Source organism: Callorhinus ursinus, unplaced genomic scaffold (assembly GCF_003265705.2).
Source record: "Callorhinus ursinus isolate GAN/ISIS: 27379988/994484 unplaced genomic scaffold, GSC_fseal_2.0 scaffold7, whole genome shotgun sequence".
Taxonomy (NCBI): Eukaryota; Metazoa; Chordata; class Mammalia; order Carnivora; family Otariidae; genus Callorhinus; species Callorhinus ursinus.
This window is the reverse complement of record NW_027397069.1, coordinates 42,405,399-42,423,843: the sequence shown is the minus strand read 5'-3', so window position 1 is coordinate 42,423,843 and position 18,445 is coordinate 42,405,399.

Below are 18,445 nucleotides of genomic sequence, written 5' to 3'. Positions count from 1 at the left end.
AACACACTACAATGATACTTAATACTTGTTATAGCCAATTGCTAATAACCCCTCCCACACTGGGAAGAATACCACCTTGCTGAACTTCATAAAAATCTAGTTTCCTGAGGAGCGCTCATCTGGCACTTTCAACTGAGGCTAATTTAAAGTTTTATACTTTTTTTTAGAATTCCAATAGTTTGATGAGAATACATGTGGTTGTTCAAACTTTTTTCTGTTTATCACCTTCACAAATTCAGTATATATGTGGGATTCAGCTTATATCTTAAACAAAGACATGGATTGTTCAATATTAAAATTATTTAAAGCATTGTTTTCATCATTTGAGGGGTTCCCTTAAAAACAGATATAAAGATTGAATGGGGGGCAAACAGAGGGAGCTTTACTGTTAAGAGAAGCAGCTCACCTCTTCTTTTTTATATTGAACTTTTGCTTAGGATTTCATTAGAAAAACAGAGAGGGAAATCGGAGGAGGAGAGGAACCATAAGAGACTATGGACTCTGGGAAACAAACGGAGGGTTCTAGAGGGGAGGGGGGTGGGGGGATGGGTTAGCCTGGTGATGGGTATTAAAGAGGGCACGTTCTGCATGGACCACTGAGTGTTATAGGTAAACAATGAATCATGGAACACTACATCAAAAACTAATGATGTAATGTATGGTGATTAACATAACATAATAAAATTAAATTTAAAAAAAGAAATAATAAACCAACAGTGCAAGTTAAAAAAAATAAAGAACAGGTGTATGAATATGGGAACAAAACAAGTAAGTTCAGCTCTACTGGTTGATGTTCTGGGCTGTTTTACCCTCTTGGAGGCACACTGATGCATACCCATGCATCAGAGATTTCTGTTTTCATTTCCGTATTTATAGTATGAGACTCATCATACTTTCTCTAATGTTGCTAGAAGAACTAAATGAAAAAATTTTGAAAGGCCTCTGCAAAAGTTTACTCATGATTACTTACAGTTTTATTAAATGTACATGATTGCTTACAAATAAACTCAGATTGTATGGCAGCCATTCATGGAAATTCTGAAATGCAGAAATTTGAATTTATGTAATTGACAAAGTAAGATTAGTCCAGTTGTTAAACTCATTTTCTTAGAGCATTTGACCATGTAGGTCCTTGAGCAAATTGTTTACCTTTTCTCAGGCCCTGTTTTCTCACTTGTCATGAAGGAAAAATTATAGTATTAATCTCAGGGGTGGTTTTGGTATGAAAGGAGATAATAGCTATGGAGTAAGCACGGTGCCTGGCATAGCAAGTAAGCATAGTAATCAATATATGTTTATTGTTGTCATTACTATTTTTATTTACATTCCTTTTATAGACCTGTCAGTAAATTCACCCCTGATTATTTATTGTTTGTGTAAAATAAGGAAATGCTTTAAACAGAGGAGGAATAAAAATACGACTTTAAAAGAACCCGATCTTCCTGGCTGTGTTGCTCTATTTTTTTTTTCACTTTTACTGAGATCATAACAAACTCATCTGAGTCATTATGATCTCACGAGAAGTATGTGAGATGCTTCCATTGAAATTTCACTGAAATCTTAATGCAACCATTATGGTTCTTCCACTGAAATCATAATCATATGTTCTGAAGCCATCATGGTGTATCGTGTCAATGCATACTAAGGGAGTCCTCGTGCACAGACCATTGATATGATAGACTATAATGGCTCTTTCAGAGCTGCTATGGTCCACTGTGTCAATGCATACTGAGGGAGCCTTTAACGCACTGATCCGAGCCTGCAGAGTACTTCTCCACTATGGGGAGGGGGGTGGTCTTATGAATGTGTTGATGAAAAGCTGGTCGCTGGATTTTCTTTCATTTTTATTTAGCTTCACAGAGATACAGTGATTAGTGTGCATCACGCTGGTGTAAGGTTCAGGTTTTATTTAAGTATATGTAATGGTTGTTATCTTCCCAAGATGCAAGGCAACTTAGGTCAGAAAGCAGTTGCCTGTATCAAGGACGAGAGCACCTTGTGGGGTTCATTGGTAACATGCTTCAGTGCAGTCTTCCAACCTAATCACCCCAGAATCACTGCCAACCACTAATGAAAGCTGCCGAAAGTACTTCCTCATTATTTCTGAACAATATATTTCTGCTTGTGATTTATTTCTGAGATTTCTGGATCACAAAAAATGAAGTGTTTTCTAAATGCATTTCTAAATGGAGAAGGGAAATTCAAATACATTCTCAGGAAACATTAAAAGTGTTAATTTAAGGAACAAAATATAGTCATTTTACAAAGTCTTAATCATCCATCCATGACCATATGAATCCTTTTTCTTCACTGTGGAAGAAACTAAGTGTTGGGTTGTACAGATGGACACTCATATAGTCTTAATTTTTAAATTTACTTCCTTATATAAAATCTATAGCCACCTTTAAGTATCTTGTAATTAACTAAAATTATTAAGCAATTAGGGAATCCAATATATAAGACAACTCCAAGACTAGAGGGCCAATAAAATTAGAAAACACTTTGCAGAGTTTTAGCTCTTATTTCTTCTCAAGGCTGGACCTTGTCCAAGTTTGACATTGCACTTTTCCACTAATACATATTTCTTTTGCTTCTTTCTCTTTATATTACTTTTCCAAAAATGTAGACTATTTGCTTCACCTATTTTTGCCCTCAGTTGATGTCAGATCATTCTTTTTAAAGTGTTAACTTATAAATGCAGTTACCTATATATGATTTACTCTGTTATTAGCCCTTCAGGGAATATCATATGGAAATAAAGCTTCATAATCTAATTCCTTAAACACTCCAAAGAAATTAAAATTATAAAATGATAACTTTTTTTGTCAAGAAAGTTCTTTGTTGTCACCCATGCCACAGAATCAGTTTTGGTTTTGTTTGAAAAGCTGTCTATAACTAGATTCACCAGTGGCCCAGAAGCAGTAGAAATAAAGCTGAAGACAGGCTAATAATAATAAAATAACAATTATTAAAAAAATAAAAATACAATAAAATAAAGTAGAAAATATAGCTAGAACATATATGCCACATATTCTCTATCCACCCAACCAGTTCCATTCTCTCCTTTCTCTTCACTTCTCTGCATCACGGTGAATTGAGTCTTAATGATTTCATCGGTATGGCTTCCTTGGTCATCGGTATCCAGTTGGTTGCAGTCGATGTGGTGTGGAAGCAAGACCGTAAAAGAGAATAAGAAGGTAGTGTGCTGTTTCTTCCTCTGCTTCCTACAGCTTCAACTCAGTCCAGCTGTGGCTGAGAGTCACCTCTCAGACTCCGAGAACAGTATCACACCTCTAGGTAGGAATTACTTTCTGCTATTGCTAATCACCAGGTATCTTAATATGTATCATTGGTTCCTTTCCACTGAAACACACACATATAAAGTTGAGTATTATAGATGTATGTTTAGTAGTTGGCAGATCTCAGTGGTAAATGGTCCCATCATTAAAGTTTCTCAATTAAATCCTTTGAGTAGATATACAAGGAGACTCACTGAGGCACATTTTAATAATCTACATCCAATAGTAATGATCAAAAGTAAATTGTAGCAATACAGTGAGGACTGGATCATTAAGGTCTCAGACCTTGCAGAAATTATAACCTGGGTCACTCCTCTGGGTAAAGAACCCACACCAGTTGAAGTGCTGACAAAGGTTAAGGGAAACAGAAGATGTGATGTGGAATCACTGGTTATCAATTTAGGCTTTATAACCTGCTAGCGTAGGTATTGTCACAGTGGTATTTTATGTTAAGTGTTCATTTCTTTTGTCCTTTCCCCTGTCTTCATATATGAAAATTTTTGGCTATGGCTCATGTTCTAATATATGTTCTAGATGGCAATAGGACTAAACTGACATCATCCCATGATGATATGATGACTGATAAGAACTCTTGGGGATGAAATATATTCATCTAAGTAAAAAACAAAAATGGATGCTGAATGTCAAAAGGAGTAGAAGAATATTCTGGTTATAAAATTTTGTTCCCTGGGCGCCTGGGTGGCTCAGTTGGTTAAGCGACTGCCTTCGGCTAGGTCATGATCCTGGAGTCCTGGGATCGAGTCCCACATCAGGCTCCCTGCTTGATGGGGAGTCTGCTTCTCCCTCTGACCCTCTTCCCTCTCATGCTCTCTATCTCTCATTCTCTCCCTCTCAAATAAATAAATAAAATCTTTAAAAAAAAAATTTTGTTCCCTCCTCTCCCTCCTCATGTAATCTTTGCTCCTCTGTGCTCTGAGCTCCAGGCAGCAGCCTGATAAGGGCTGAACACTTGGGCTCCTTGGCCTTCCTGAGGATCAGTGAATGCAAACCCAGGTAGGTGATGGTAGAAAGAAGTAAAGAGAACTCTCCTTGTCCACACCAGGGCTTCAGCTCTCATCAGGCACTGCTGTTGTTAGTTCCTCTCTTTTCCCTTCAAGCTGAGATGTGGTAATGACTCCCTGCTGTTGCAGTCCATGAATGTCTCAGATTCCTCATTTGCTCCCTCAACTTTCCACATATCTCTTTAAATAGATTCTCCATTAACTTCTTTTCAGTTAAATACATCTGAGTGGTTTTTTTGTTGTTGTTTATTGTTTTTTTGTTTTGTTTTGTTTTGTTTTTTGCTTGATGGGTCCATAATCAATACAATGTATTGGCCATTGATGAGTCAGGCCAACAACTTTTCCAAATCTGCTACATGCATTATCTTACTTATTCTTCACAACTTGATAGGTTAAGAACTACTCCTCTCCTGTTTTACTTATGATGAAAATAAGCCACAGATGGCAAGTATTTTGCCCAATATCGCACAGAAAGTAAGTGGTTACAGCCAAGATCGAATCAGGATAATCTGACTCAAGCCCATAATTTGGGTGCTTATAAAAATATTTTAAAGACGTATAGCTTTTATGTAGATTGAGTGCTCATCAGCTATGGGAAGGTCTACTTACAGAATAAATAAAAAAAGGCAAAAAAGGCAAAGGCTTTGGATTGAAATTCTTTCTCCCAACCAGTATGGACACTGAAAAACCTGCATAGTATGTAAAATATAAGTACTTTAGCACATCAATTTTGTATCCTATAATATAATCCAAGCTCCTTGATTGAATAAATTTTACCCAAACTTTTAGAGTGTTCAATATTTCAGTCAGAACTTCTCTTCTGAAAACTCATTTTTATTCTGAATTTGGTGACACTTTTCTTTACTCTTTCCTCCAGTTTCTCTGGTTGTTCCTTATGTTCTGTCTCCTAGTTCCATAGCATAATTCAAATTGCTGGAGTTCCTGACTTTATCTTGGAGTCTCTCCTGTTCTTTCTTCCATTTTTCTCTCTTGTCCTCTCTTTCCTCCTCTGTCATTTTAATTTTATATTTTGCATTAGTTTTTCTTGCAAGATATATTTGGTTACAGGTTTATCCATCAAAGTAAATAGCTAGCATGGGTTTACCTGGCAGATTTGGCCTGAATGGGGTCCGCTTGGTTGATTTTGTATATTCATAATCTGGAATTCTACTAATAAAACTTAGTAAAAAAGTCATCAATCACTAGAAAGAGTGATGATTTAAAAACAAAAATAGAAGCTAGGGATTCGGACAGCAGATATCTGAGGTCTATTAGACATGCACCTGTAATACACAATATTCCTGTTGGCTTCCTCATCTGTAAAATCCTATTTATGGGTTAGCCCCATGTTTTTTAAGGTCTTTTCATGATTCTGGATTTCTATTTTTCTACTGGTCAAACTAAATAATAAAGATCAGCTTTGCATATTAATTGGTATCCCAAGACGAAAGTATTACATGTCCAAATAAGTTTCAATACTGCACAGCATATTGTTATCCATATTATAACTCTGAGCAAATTGATATCCGGTGAAAACATTTTTAATTCGTGAAGTTTCTTAAACCAAAGAATGTATGTTTACTCTGAGAAGAAATGTGTTATAAGCAGTACATTTTCAATTTGAAGAACCATATTTTTCTACACTAAAAGCTAATCATACCTAATACTGTGGGGCTGTCTAAATACAATATGGACTTCAAAAATTTTAAGAAGAATTAGTCACCATCTGAATAGTCCTTTTCATAGATAATCCAACATAATATTATATTTATTCTCGAAGTAAATCCACAGGGGGCAGAAAACTAGTCTCTGGATAATGATGAAAAGCCATAAAAGAAAATTCTTACTTTTCTTAATAATGGAAAAAAAATGATGCTATTCAAGAGGTCAGTTCTTTGGCAGGAACAAAAACTCTATTTTAAAATCATCTGAAAATGAATATCTATGTAGGGTTAGTGAGAGACTGAAACTACTTCAGAGAAAATGAATGAGCACACTAATGTGTCTTCCCTTATTGTGGAGTTGAAAATAGACCACTCAAGCTCATTCCTGGGTAGAGCCAAGGTGCCACAGAAGAATCTCTGAAGCTGAATCTCGGCTTAAGAATAGCTCACATCCAACATTTCTGATATATCACACACAAACTAATCATTACCAATAGAGTTGCATGCATGGTTCTTACTATAAGTAAAGATTTTGTTAAGTAAATTTTGAGACACCATGAGAAAATTCCAGGATGAATGAATTTTTCACAAAGCTAAATGATGGCTCATTCAGGATGATCCCAGAATGGGCACCTGATTATAAGAACTGGACAGGAAGAGAAGGTAAAATTATGAGAATACCTTCAATCCCAGAACATGGGTTCTCTTTTCTGCACCAATCCACTCCTTTCTTTGCTCTTTCTCTTTTCCCTTTCTCTTCCCCTCTCTCTGCTTTTTTCTCTTACGTCTTCCCTTAAACAATGTTGGATCTTTCTTATTCTATCTCCACTTTCTTTTCTAACCTTCTTTCTTCTGGTCTCTTTTGTCTCATTTCCTTTCCAAGTCCCAACTTTTATTTTGATTATACTTTGAAAAAGGAAAGGAAAAAAAAAGGCTAAATTTAAAGATGATTACTATAATTGAGAAATGTATTTTTGATGGCAAATTTAGGCCCATTGCATTAACGTTATCATTTGGTTCAAATGTTACAGGTACTTAGTAAATTAAAGTAAAATCATTTTGAGATTTTTAACATGAGGTTTCCCCTTGGAAATGATTGTCAGCCTGGCCAAAGAATGGGATTGAGTTTATGATGAGAGAGATGTGCCAAAGATCAAGCTGGCCTGCTCCTCAGTGTTGCCCTGCCTGAGCAAATTGGCAACTCATAAATGCTCTGGTTGATGCTGCACACAAAAATACACGCATGGGACGCTGGTTGGCCTGCTGCTGTGTGTGGTCAAAGAGTTACTGCTGCCAGCCGCTGAGTCCAGTCCCAGAGCTGCTCCTGGCAGACAGAGGCTTCCCTGGAGCCGGAAGATTCTGAAAGACTTCCCTATGCATATGGAAGGACATGTTGCTAGCTATCACTCAGAGAAATAAAGAGAGAATGTTTCTAATGAACTTCCCATTCAGAAACATCACTGTCTGGAGGGTGAAAAACATTCAGACTCATGTCAGGATTTCAGGCCTACCCCACTGAGCTCCATTCTACTAAAAAAACTGACTTGAGGTGCTTAGTAACAGAAGGCTTAAAAAGGAAAGCGCGTTTCAAAGATATGGGCTGGGAGAGGTGTATAATGTATACTAAGAAGTCTAAGAAACAATCCTACCCTATTTGTACCGTTAGTGTGGATTTATGGCCTGATTTTATGATTTTATGCATGGAAGTAGAGATAACTTTTTTGTCCAATGCACCAATGAGCAGTAGTGGCTAACCTAACCCAAATTAAAGATAATCACTCAGTTTTCTATATCCTGGGTGTAGGTTTGTTTCTCCTCTCCACCCTCTGTCCCTCCTTTTACTGTCCCTTCTCTTTTCTGAAGGATTCAAAGCACGTAATTGTACTGAGCATACTGGAAAAGGGCGAAGCAATTCACCTAAAAAAGTATGAACTGGAGAAATAGCAGTGGGGGCTAAGGATCATGTAATGGAGGTGGGATTATTATGATCGTTAACTTTGTTAGGTATGATATAATGAAAACATTTTAAAATGTAACCACAATGTCATTATCATACCTAACAAAGCTAATAATAGTTCTTTAATATTATCCAATACACAGCTCACAATGGAATTGCCTTGATTTTTCCATAAATAATGTTTTTAGAGTATATTTATTTGTATCAGTTTCCAAATAAGTTTCACCCATTCTATTTGGCTGTTATACTCCTATATCTCTTAAGGCTGGCAATTCAAATAGGACCTCAACATTGGTTTAATACTATCTTTGGTTTAAGGATTTTGAATTACTTGCCACATGCTACACACATTCTTTTATGATAACTTCGAAGTTTTCAAAAGAAGAAGCAATATATTGTTGTCTGTGATCTGGTAGGTAATTTATTCAAAAAAAGATTCAGGAGAAAATATAGAAGTAATGCAAAAATATTTTAAGTTTTCAAAATAGTGTAACACAGAAGTAGAGAACAGAACGGTGGTTTCCAGGGATGAGAGTGGGGAGGAGATGGGCAGTTACTATTAATGGGCATAAAGTTGAAGTTTGGTAAGATGATTAAGTTCTAGGGATCTGCTGCACAACAACAGTGTACCTATAGTAAACACTACTATGTTGCGCATGTAACAATATGTTAAGGGTGTAGATCTCATATTAAGTGTTTTTACCATAATAATGATAATGATAATAATAACAGTAAATTCCCTATGGCTTTTAACCTTTCTGATAAAGACCTTTAACCATTCAGACAATAATTATATTATTTCAACAGAATTGGGATTACCTTCTCAATTAAATATAGTTCACCTATTCAGAGAGCTGAGATTAAATATTGGCCAAGATTTTAATTGACACTTGATCTGATCCTGAGAGTGCCCAAGAAAATTTTCCTCATGACCCACTTGCAATATTAAGCCAGTTTATAGACCCTAATTAATTAATAAAGATGGCCCTATCCAAAACTTAAAAGCAACTTAAATGCTTAACTAATTATTTAGTAATGTCATTCAACTTTACTTAAATTTCAGATGGACAAAATTTCTTAAACCCTGTGCAGGTAACATTACCAGGAGTTCGGTTCCAACTAACCAATCTATTTTCTTGCTTGTGATTGAATTCATCTCATAGTCTTTTTCCATTGAATGGAAAAAACTTTGAGAGATACAGGAATGGCATCTGGTTGGGTTTCGGTCATAATTTCATGATGTTATAAATGCCCTCTTTTGCTTAAGTTCATTTGAATTGAGTTTCTGTAACTTGAAACTGAAAGAGCCCTTACCCAGAAGGAGAAATTACTGAAGTATCTTCATAAGGAGAGGACTTAGCTATAAGTTGAGAAACAGGAAATTACAGTATTTTTGGATCCAGGGGAAGAATGACTCCTTTCTCAACATATGCTTTCCTTGCTGGTTCCCACACACAAATGTATCCTAAGAAGAATAAATTTGGGAGAAACTTAAAGATTTCACATTTTATTTTTTAGAAAAAGTTTAGAGGTTATGAAGAAATCTAGTCTTGTGATCCCAGAGTAATTTAAAAACCATTAGGTTATGTTTTAGTTAATCTTTTATTACTAAGTACAGGTTTCTGTTTCCTGATTTATATTTATATTTTTCAATAAAGAATCCTTTTTAGTCCTGATTAATAATTTGCATCTTGGTTCAGAAGATTCAACTAATAGTCATGATAAATTCTTAACAATCTATCATCAATACTTGGGATTACAAGCATATAAATGTGTAATTAATTAAAGTTATAGATAAAAGGGCGCCTGGGTGGCTCAGTTGGTTAAGCGACTGCCTTCGGCTCAGGTCATGATCCTGGAGTCCCGGGATCGAGTCCCACATTGGGCTTCCTGCTCAGCAGGGAGTCTGCTTCTCCCTCTTGACCCTCTTCCCTCTCGTGCTTTCTATCTCTCATTCTCTCTCTCTCTCAAATAAATAAATAAAATCTTTAAAGTTATAGATAAAAACATGGAGACAGAATTTTCAGCTTCTTTCTTATAGTTCCACAGTTTGGCTTTGATTTACTTCATAGGAAGAAATAAAATTCTTATTCCTGATTTGAATAGCTTTTCTATGAGAAGAATTTTAAAAGGTTTATTTTCTTACCTTTAAAATTTTTTTACTAGAAGAATACTGTGAGCTTATGAATATTTTAATAGAAAGAAGAGCCCCAGCTCCTTCTTTATCTTATAGCAAGTAACATTATCTTTGTAATTTTTCCTCACTCTGTAGCTTCAGAATAGTTTTAAACAGTCCCCTGCCCACATTTCACAGAGAGATTTATACTCCACTTCTCACCTCAATCTAGTGATCTCCATATTGATGAGGTATAAGAACTATTTTTTGTGCTTTTTAGTAAAATTAAATGCTTTGTGATGATTTTATCTATTTTTAGCTTTTTCCATGACAAAATGTAATTCATTACATATCATTGAACAAAAGCTTTATTTCAAACATTTTAATCATGGTAGAATCTATCACAACAACCATGGTTATCAAAAGTGGTTTGTTGGCTAAAAATATGTTCTTACTGTTAAATAGTATGGAATGGTTTTCTTGGTGATAACATTTGAAACCTATATTCATATTCTCCTTTTTTTCATCCAAGATTCCCATAAAGAAGGTCTATCACTCTGTATAATACAATCACCATATAGCACACAAAAAAAGGCATTAAAATGCTCATTCAGGATTGTTTAAAGTTTATCAAAGGAATTATGAACTGGAATTATACCAAAGGTACATGGAAGTGTGCCAAAAAAATTATGAACTTTCACAGGCTTAGGGTAAAATCAGCAAAAATTATGGAGTGAGGGTCAGAGGAACATTAATTGCTGTGGAGTGGTTGGCCTCTCCATGTGATGAATTTTAATTAAAAACCTTTATAATTAAATAATTAGATAATTTTTAAATAGTTCATTTTATTTTTAATAATAAAAGATATCATGATAAATATATATCCATTTTTATTGTAATACCTGAAATTGTACCAGTAGAATTCTCTGTAGCCATAGTAATAGTATCTTGGATCTCTAATCTCAGATTGAACATGTGAAATATGGTAACATGTACACTGAAGTCTATACTTACTTATAGATATTTAGGTTAAGTATTTATGTAGGTATTATATACATATAACAGCAATGAGGCCAATCAAATTACTATCTGATAACTGGTATTTGAAAGATATTATTATAAACATTATTTTGAAAAAAACAAAAGGCCAAAATAGATTACTTTTGTACAGTTTTAGATGAAGTTAATCCTTCTCTGGTTTACCTAAAATTAGCCTTAGAAGCATATTTACATTATTAGTAAAATTCCTCCCTATGCAACCATTAAATCATTAATTACCTATTTTTGGTACTTCAGAAAAGTAACAAGTCACTTTAAATATAAGACTATATATCAAATATTTTTTTATTGATGACTTGAACTTGATATATTCTGACAATGTTATTTGTTATTTTCACAAATTTTAAAATCTGTGCAAGACTCTAGAAAATATATGATTTTCTTTTCTTTTCTTTTTTTCTCTTTTTTTAAAGATAGAGAGTGCCAGTGGTGGGGGAGGGTTGCAGAGAGAGAGGGAGAGAGAACCTTAAGCAGGGGTTCAATCTCACAACCCTGAGATCATGACCTGAGCCAAAATCAAGAGTCGGTTGTGTAACCAACTGAGCCAACCAGGTGCCCTGAAATATATAATTTTCTATGTTCAGAATAGCAGAATTTTTACTATAGATATGACTTTTTTTGAGATGATATATTTGGTGTTTCCTAGTCCTATTATCAACAATTACAATTTATTCCCTGGACAAATGTTCAGAATTTGTTTGTTAAGAACAACAACACAATTTTTGCTTTGCTCAATTTTTTAACAACTGATATTAACAAAAAAAAACTGATTCTGGGATGAAATATTAAACGGGAAACTAAGACAATGTCACATGATGCTCACATGTTAAGAACAAACTCTACATGAGCTGATGGGCAAAACATCTGGCGCACATGAAGAATCATCAGTTGAGTGAAGATATTTATAATTTCCCTTTTTGATGTTAATAAAAATTTGAGACTTTGTGGTATTTCTGAATAGGTAGAGCTGTGACCCAGTTTTTCAACTTACATAGGTGATTTTATCAACTTTTCACATTTAGCATTTCTATGTTACATTTTCCCCTTTACAGTCACCTGAGGAGAAAGGTATGACCTTGCAGGTACACCTGAGGGCCATCATTGAGGTAAGATCCAACAGGTTTATTTTTAGTTTGTTCCATCAACTCTTTCATTTCACTGTTAAATTTGCAACTGTGAGTTCTCTCCTTGGTGAGTCAGAAACTACACCAGGTAAGTTGTCGCACGAAGGAAACTATTTGCAGCAAATAAGGAGATCACAGGGAATAACTTCCAAAGCCATGAGCGAGGGTGAATAAGTTCCTTATTTAGGGTTAGGATGAATATTTAGATAGGGAAGCCTTGACTTCATATGTAGAGGCAGGCATAAACTCATGCATGCGCCTTACGGAAACATGCTTATATATACATTGCATGTCATGTAAATGAGATTTGTGATCTTCCTTGTTTGGAGATTTTAGTATCCTAATGAGGTAAAGGTAATTGTTGGTCTTTCCAGAGGTCACTCCATGGCCCATGTGTGCAGGTGTGAGTTGGGATTTATTTCAAACTGGCCTGGGTGATCTGGGCCACCAGACCTCTTCCTCTGGGCAGTCATTATTACTTGAGGGGTAGTTTCAGTTTCCATCATGGGATGTTATGCCCTTAGAGTCTTTGCCTGAGTTAAGAGATGAGCCGGAAAGAAAGGCTTAAGGAAAATGTAGGACAAATGTCAGTGGGCACAAGCAGGTGAGCAGTAAAGGTCAGGTCTTGGGGTCTAGCTGGTGATAGATGGGTGGATTGATTGATTGATTGATTGATTGGTTAACTGGTCAGTGATCACTCTAGGTCAGTGCTATTTGCTTCTCAGGTGCCTAATTTTGAGAATTACCCTTGCTGCCTCTTAAAGAAGCAACTGTTTTCCCCTGAATGGAAGTCTAACTTGGGAGGAGGTAAGGAGGCAGCAATTAAGGGTAAAGAATTGCGGGTCATATCCTAGCCTCTCTTCTGACCAAGTCTAGCTAAGACTGAGTATGTTGCAGATGTCCTCTCAAATCAGAAAACCTGAGGGAGCAAGCACTGGCTGGTGAAAGTGAGGTCAGGAATGGAGAGGAGCAAACGAGGAGAGGTCGTGGGATCTGGGGCAACAGGAGCATTCCCTGCCTCTTCTGTGTCCATATGCCAACTCTGACCTTTACCATCTCTCAGTAAGAATGATCACAAGTGGAAATTTGACTTTTCCGTAAGGTCAATTTTCTTCATGTATGACATGGAGGAAGGCTCATGCCAGAGACCCCCAAAAACTGATTCAGTGATATGTTCTTTTTTGTTTTAAGACTTTATTTATTTATTTGAGAGAGAGAGAGAGAATAAGTGGGGAAAGGGACAGAGGGAAAGGGAGAAACAGGCTCCCCACTGAGCAGGGAGCCTGATGTGGGGCTCGATCCCAGGACCCTGGGATCATGGCCTGAGCTGAAGGCAGCTGCTTAAGTGACTGAGCTACCCAGGCACCCCAGGAATATGTTCTTTTTAAGGCCATAATTAGTATAAAGTGATAACCATCAACCTCAGTGATTGTTGTGCACACTCATTTCTCTCATTAAATAAGTCAATAAAAAAATACATCTTTATCCAGCAGAGTTTCTGCTAGTAGAGAATGAATAAGGCTGAACTATTAATTAAAAAAGAACAACCTTCAGAGTCCTAAATAACCCACCCTTATAAAATTCAGACTTCAAACTTCTCTTCTAAAATGCGCTTTAGAAGATATTCCTCAATTTAAAAAATTGAGAAAATTGCCTGTGATGGAGAATCAACATTTCTCTTTCTATTGTAATTCCACAAAGTCTAAGAAGCAATTCCTGGAAATAATTCATGATGTGTTGGAGAGTAAGGACAATTTCCTCCTACTATTTGGAACATTTAATGTGCAGCTTGAGTTGAGGGGGGGAGATTCAGATATTCAATGAACAGGCTTAACATACAATAGGCAATTTTTTTGTTTGTCTCATAACACCAATAAAGAGCTAACAGAGCTCACAAGCTCCTTTATAATGGGATGAATGACTGTTGTATTATAATTGCAAACAAAGCTGCAGATGCAATTCAAAATTCTTTTTATGCTTGCAAATATGCTGCTTATTGTTCCTTGTTTTAGAAGCAGCCTTAATTTGCACTGAAAATTCTTTTAGCATCTTATTTTCGTAAGACCATGTATCTTTTAACATGGACCTATTTTTTTCCAGTTGGTGAATACTTTTCTAGGAAAATGTTTACTAAATCCATGAGACCAGCACTATTCCTGCTGCTATAATTAAGGTACAGTGCTTATACCTTAGTCATAAAAATATTCACCCCAGAAACTCATTTTATGGGCAAATTTTTAGTATATAGCTTTCCAAAAAAGCTTTTGGGCATATTTTATTTATATATCCATGTATACAGAAATGTGTTCAACATATTTTTAAAACTTCTTGGGAGTCATAAAGCAGTTTTTCAGACAAATATTTAAATGAACAGTATTTGAGACCTTATAAATGTATATTATTGATGGCTTATTTGAAATACTTTATTCTTATTTCTAAAATGTCCTTATATCTGTATGGATTGGCTTTCTAAACAAAATTGTAAATCATCATTAAAGATGATTTACAGGGGACTTTAGATATCTTTCTTTCCTTATGTATATTTAAACTTTTTTTCTATGTTTTCCTAAATGTACTGGAGATATGTATGAATTAAAATAACATTAGTTATAATATTCAAGTGTAAATGACCATTTAGTACATTCCAGGCATTATGGTTATCAGTTTAACAGTGTTAACAAGTATAGCTGTCACGAAAACTCTGTAATGTAGAAACAGTTATTATTTCCATTTTACAGATGAGAAGAGTAAGGCACAGAGTTAATTACTTGCCAAAACCATATAGCTAGTGAGTTGTAGGACTAGTATTGGATTCTAGACTGTTTGAATCCCTAAGCCATATTTCTATCAAAAAACCCAGTCATATTATTAATTCTGGTCAATCTAATGGATTGTTTTGTTTTTTTAACACCAGAAATTGCTTACTCTTGAAAAAAAAGTATGATTTCAGCTAAAGAATTTCCCTATGTATGGCCATCCAATAGACAGGCCATGGTCAATTCATATTTCTCAAATATGTTTCTCACTATTGATTATAATATTGCTAAAATTAGCTTAAATTATTAAATTAAGTTTTCTATTGTTCTTATTTTGGATACTGGTACAATATTGGAAAATAATTGTGAATCCATCATTTGGGAGACTTGTATCTGTACGAGTATCATCTAATTTGCCCCTGGGGGGGGTGATATTGGAGGCTACTATGAGATATAAAAAAAATAGAAATTATTTTATAAGCCTTGTTTCCAAATAAAACCAAATTAAACACATTAAAGGCTTTGTTCATAATTACCTTTGCTGTTCTGTTACAGAGAAGAAAACAGCTGAAAATAACAATCAGCTAAGAAATAGTAAAAATTCCTTGGAAGAACAACCTAGGGTTCCCATTGTGTTTATAGCTTGAAATTTTTCAGTTTATTTCTATTGTGTGGGAATCCTTAATTAATGCTAAATCATGTACTTGTCGAAGTCAGAGGCCATCTGTTGGACTGATGTTGCTCACCTGTGATGCCGTAATTGTGACTCTTAGGACAGTCCTCAAATCTAGTGCCTTCCTCCTTTCTTGCTGCTTGCCTTCCTGATTCCCTCAGTAAGAACTTGTTAAAGAGAGCAGGAGACAGCAATATTCTAGTCTTCGTGGAAATTTGCATGTAGGAAAGCAAGTAAATGCATGTTCACCATGTGCACAGTTCATGGAGTGATGAGGACAATATGAGCCTCAGAAGGAATGATTGTTTCACAACAAGGAACACATGCATTTCAAATTGCTCGACACCTGGGCTTGAAATAAGTCCATACTCCTGTTGGTAAATGCTGTTGTACTGGCAAGAAGACTGGCAGCTTGAAGGGGCATTCACAAAGTCATACAGCACATTAATTTTGGTAATGCATCTTTTTTTTTTTTTCCTGATTGGCGAGATAACAAGAAAAAAATTGGCCACTTCTTCCTAGGTCTGCATCTGGTTGCATAGCACAATGAGGACAGACTCTGCTTTGAGTTTATGGATTTTAATTCTCATTATTTCTGCTTGTACAAGTATATTTTGCCGAGAGTGTATAAAGCACTAAATATTATCTGATAATCTATTTCTTTCATGTCCTTCATCAAATTATAGTATTATTTATATCCTTTTACTCTTCTGTTGTCTTTCCTTCACACTGTCTGGATTTTGCCTTGTATAAGATTATAGATTCTTGTATGGAAAGGATAAATATCTGATTACTCTTTGTTCTGTGCACAAACATGCTTTTCAATAGATTTGGCTATACTGAGTACAAACTACTTAAAAATGCATTGAGTATCTCTTTCTCTTTGTCATTTATATATATATCAACATATATATATACATACCCACTTATACATCTGTATACATATGTGTGCATATATATTACGTATATATGTGTGTGTGTGTGTATACACGTTGGTTCACACAGATGCACCTGAAATGTGTAGGTCTAAGACTCTTAACTCCCACTTTCCATCCCATTTATTCTTCTTAACTTATACTCTGTATACTGTGTATTTAAGGTTTATTTTGGACCTTTTCATTGCAGCTACACACATTATCTTTAACTGGAAAAAATGGAATTGAACCTGCTAATCACAGATCTGGAAAAAAAAAAAAAAACACATAGTGATTGTTCCTCTGAAACCTTAGAGAAAATCTGACAGCACACTCTGTAGCTATTCATATTACTTTTTTGAAAACAAGCCCTGTCTTTAATCTGTTATTTGGTTTCAAACCTGCTTTTGATCCATTATTCACTTTGAAATTCAAAGATTTGTTCAGACATTCACTTTAGCCGTATATTATAAAACTGCACCCGCAGTTCAGAAAGATGCAGCCTTACAACAGCAGCATTTTCTTAATTTCTCGGATCATAGAAACAGAGGAGTTACCAAACTGCCAAACTTCTCTGAGTTGGCTTCAGTTCGAAGAAACACAATAATTGGGATTCAAGCAATTAGAAAATAACTTATTTTTGCATTGTTAGCTAAATACAGCAATAATGCAAACGAATAACTAACCAAATATTGAAATGTTTCCCAGCACTTCTTTCAGTGAGCAGGAAAATTCTGGATGATTAGCATCTTATCTCTATGTGTCGGTTTGTTCTAGTCATTGTCCAGTAAGTAGCATATTTCTTTACTGACTGAATAGTGATTAATTTGAGAAATAATATAAAACAATAGAAAGGCCAACAAAATAGCATTTATTATTTATGGTGGCTAGGATACAGCACAGGGTGAGAGCCAAGCAGAGCTTCTTAGTAACAACAGAATTGCCCCATGTTTGTGGGTGCCGGATGGGAGCGGGCTTCCTTTTGCTGAGCTGTTGCCCCGAAGCAAGAGCTGCTGAGGTTATCCCGGACACTGGCTTGCACTGAAACATTATTTATCTCAAGTTTTATGATCAGTATATTAGTTTGCCTCCTTAGAGATCATACGAGTAAAAGGACAAAAAAGAGGCAAAAGTACTGAGAAGGGAAAATTCCTCCTCATGGAAACTAGGGAGTGAGGAAAAGATACTCACTTCTCATAGTGTGAAAACATTACGTTATGATTTGAAAACACTGCTGTTTTCCTAAATGAACTAAGACCCTCCTAATAATCTTGTTTAAAGGATTACTTTGATTAGTCAATTCTCCTTTCATAAAGCATTAAAAAGTTCTACATTAGTTTTTAAATCATAAGAATTCTTAAAAATTCTGAATGAATGTTTTCCAGATAATATGGTACTGATTTACAAAGTAGCTGAGATAAATGCCCTCATGTTCTCAAAAAGCCCTTGGTATTACTTTTGCTACAAAATGTTTTCAAAATATGAATTGCAGTTTCCCACTGACAGGTGGTGATTAATTCTGGGACGCCTAAATTACATTTCAGTGAAAATTCAGTCATCCTTATCCAGAAACCACAATATTAATATCATTTTATTTTGAAACAAAATTTGCAGTTTTTATTGGTTCGTGATCATGATTTGTGATCAGCCCTCAAAGAATTTAAACCATTTGTAATGAAAGCTTCAGATTTAAATACGAATATTTAATTTAAAGTATACTTACATGACGGTGTTCATGTTTAAACAAATGCCTGAATTTAATAATTTTCATAGTATATATTTTAAAAATATACCTTATAATTAGGTGGAATAGTTGGTAATTCCCATACTCATTTAAAATATTTACTGTCGGGGGCACCTG